A 3,104-nucleotide genomic window follows, 5' to 3' on the forward strand; every position below is an offset into this window, starting at 1 on the left:
GGCGTCTGCCTCGGGAAACACCGGGACCGATGTCCCTTCCTCATCTTCCGGAGCCTCTCAGGTTCCGAATACCGCGGAGCCGTCTCCTCCACCGCCTCCACCACCGCCTCCACCACCGCCTCCTCCACCGGCTCCCGAACCGGTACCCGCCCCGGCTGCCGAACCGGTACCCGTCCCTCCTCATCTGTATGCCCAGTTTACAGTTGAGGATTTACTAGCCTTACCGGGACGGGGGGCTTTACGACGTCTGGTTCCCGGAAAAGCGGAACCAGGCTCTTATTGGTAAGTAAACTTTTTTGTTTTTTATAGTTTTTAAATTAACGCTTTAATTTACTTAAATATTAATGTAATAATTTTTTTTTTTTGTTTCATAGGTTTACTTTGGATAATTGTGTCGGTCGGAGCGTTTCCGACTGCATTAAGAGTCATTTCGTGGAGCCGCACTACAATTGGAGCAAGGTGTCGCAAGAGACGTGCGACACCTGGTACAAGTGCTTCGCGGTAATATTTTTAAATATTATTTATATCATTTTAAATTGTTTTAAATTTAATTAATCTTACTTTTATATTGTTTATCTAATTTTTTGTTTTCTTTTGCAGCAACGGTGGAACTGGGACATCGGGATCAACGAGACGGTCCGCGATGCTTTCGTGGAAAAGGCGAAGAAACGCCTAGTCAACACCGTTTCCGATTGGAAGCGGAAATGGGAGACCGACGGCGACGACGCAAAGCCGAGCTCCATGTCCACTTGGTGTTGGAACGGGTTGAAGGCGTATTGGGTGGACCCGCATGCCCAAACCACCGCTGCTAAGTGTTCGGCCGTCCGAAACCGGGTCGATCCGGTGACTGGTGAGAAGTTAGTGACCCCGCACACTTCTGGCCAAGTATCTTTTGCGGGAAGACGTCTCATGATGGTAAGTAATTAAATATAATTTATTTCATTATTATTTTAATTTTATTTATTACTATAATTTATTAAATATTTTTGACTAATAATGTTTATTAATTGGTAGGCCGAGGAGAACGGAGGAGAACTACCTCCAATGACGAAGCTCTTCGAGACCACTCACCGGAAGAAGGACGGGAGCTTTGTCGACGCTCGGTCCGAGGAGATCTACAATGCCGCTATGCAGCGGATCGCCGAGCGGGAGACCCAGGCCACACCTGACGGTACTATCCACGTACCGTTGATCGTCGCTGAGCAAGACCAGATTTTCGAAGAGGTATGATCTATTTCAATTTTTTAAAAATTTATTATATTTATAATTACTTAATAAATAATTAACGTTTTTATTTTCCATTTGTAGGTCGTTCCGAAGAAGAAGGGCCGAACCTTAGGGATGGGCTCTATTAGAGACTGTTCTGCCGCCACGGCTTCCGGATTCCACCGCCCGCAGGATCCGCAGCTTCGCCAGGAGCTTGCTACGGCCAATGCTGAGATCACCACTCTCAGGCATGAGCAAGTGGCCCAGAAGCAGGAGCTCACCGAGATCCATGATCTCTTCGACATCATTGCGGAAGCGGTTCCGCAGTTGGCCACCGCAATCCGAGCGAGGCAACAGCGAGCACGGAGGGTTTTTGAGACCGGAGCTACTTCCGGTACTGGACCCTCGGACCCGCAGACGCAGGGCGGTCAGACTTCGGCTCCGGTCCCAGCAGTGACGGGCGGTCAGTCTTCGGCTCCGGTAGTGCAGACGGAAAACGTCGGTCCAGCAGCGACGGGCGGCCAAGACGGAGAGCTTCCTCGTGACGTCGATCTCAACCTCGACGATTACGACTTTGTATAGATTAGGTTTTTTTGTAAAAAACAATTTGTAGTAATTTTTTTTTATTTATAAATTATTTTTGAATTTAAATTTCAAATTTTTTCTATTTTTAATTTTTTTTTATTATTTTAAAAATTCATTAATTAAATTAAAATCGAATTAAATAATTAATTTATTAAAATCGAATTAAATCGAATTAATCGACGTAAATTCGTCATAAATTTACGTCGATCTAACGTCGAAAAATTTAACGACGAATTTACGACGACTACCTTTACGTCGGATTTACGTCGAATATTTACGACGATTTAACATCGATAATTAAAAATTTATTTTTCCCTTAATTGAAATTCTTCGTCTCCTAATCGTTGTTAAATCGATGTAATTTTACATCGATTTTACGTCGTTCTTATGATGGAGTTATTTCGTTGTACATCCGTTGGAAATTTTACGTCGCATTTACGACGAATTGTTTCCGACGATTTTACGACGATTTTCCGGAGTTGGTAATTTTACGACGATTTTACGACGATTTGGGTTTTACGACGATCGTTTTACGACGAATTGTAATTCGTCGTTAATTCGACGTAAATGTTCTTTTACGTCGAATTTACGTCGATATCTGCCGACGTAAAAGCCAATCTTTCTTGTAGTGCATCTTCAAACAAGTGAAAACATTAACCCCTAAATCGATATTTTGTAATTAAAGTATGAGATAGATGGGAAGATGATGGAAAAGAAGCTCGTCTCTGATTGATTTCTTGATGTTGCAGAAACTAGAGCCGGTGACACGCAACGGCTAGGGAGATTCTCTGGTTCCAGTTTTTTAGTTAGTGAAATTTTCTAATTTTAACAAAAAAAAAAATTTAATTTTTTGAGTTGTAACGAGAATACAGAGAGATTACGGGTTGTTTAGGAGAGAAATTGGCAATAATAGGTAATCTTAGGGTGTATCAAATGTGTATATGTCTATTTTTCTTTTTATTTTAGTGCATATGTCGCATAATTTTTTTTTTTGTCAACAAAATCAAAAGTCAAAATGTCAAAGATCACAAATAATTTTGAATATTCGATTCAGGTATTTTGGTTCTTGGGTATTATCCAAAACCAAACCGGTATCTGTAAATCCTTAAAACAAGATCCAATAGGTATTTAGAGGAAAACCAAAATTGAACTGAATCGATGATTTCAGATCGGTTTCAGTTCAGATATTTCGGTTCAACTAATTTGCCAAGGCCCAAGGGTGAGACATAGGTAATAAAGATTTTATTATTAGTAAAAAAAAATTATGAAAACAAACAGCTTTTCAAAACTAACTAGATTTAGATCCGTGCTGT

Source organism: Eutrema salsugineum, unplaced genomic scaffold (genome assembly GCF_000478725.1).
Source record: "Eutrema salsugineum unplaced genomic scaffold, Eutsalg1_0 scaffold_3, whole genome shotgun sequence".
In the NCBI taxonomy this organism is placed as follows: domain Eukaryota; kingdom Viridiplantae; phylum Streptophyta; class Magnoliopsida; order Brassicales; family Brassicaceae; genus Eutrema; species Eutrema salsugineum.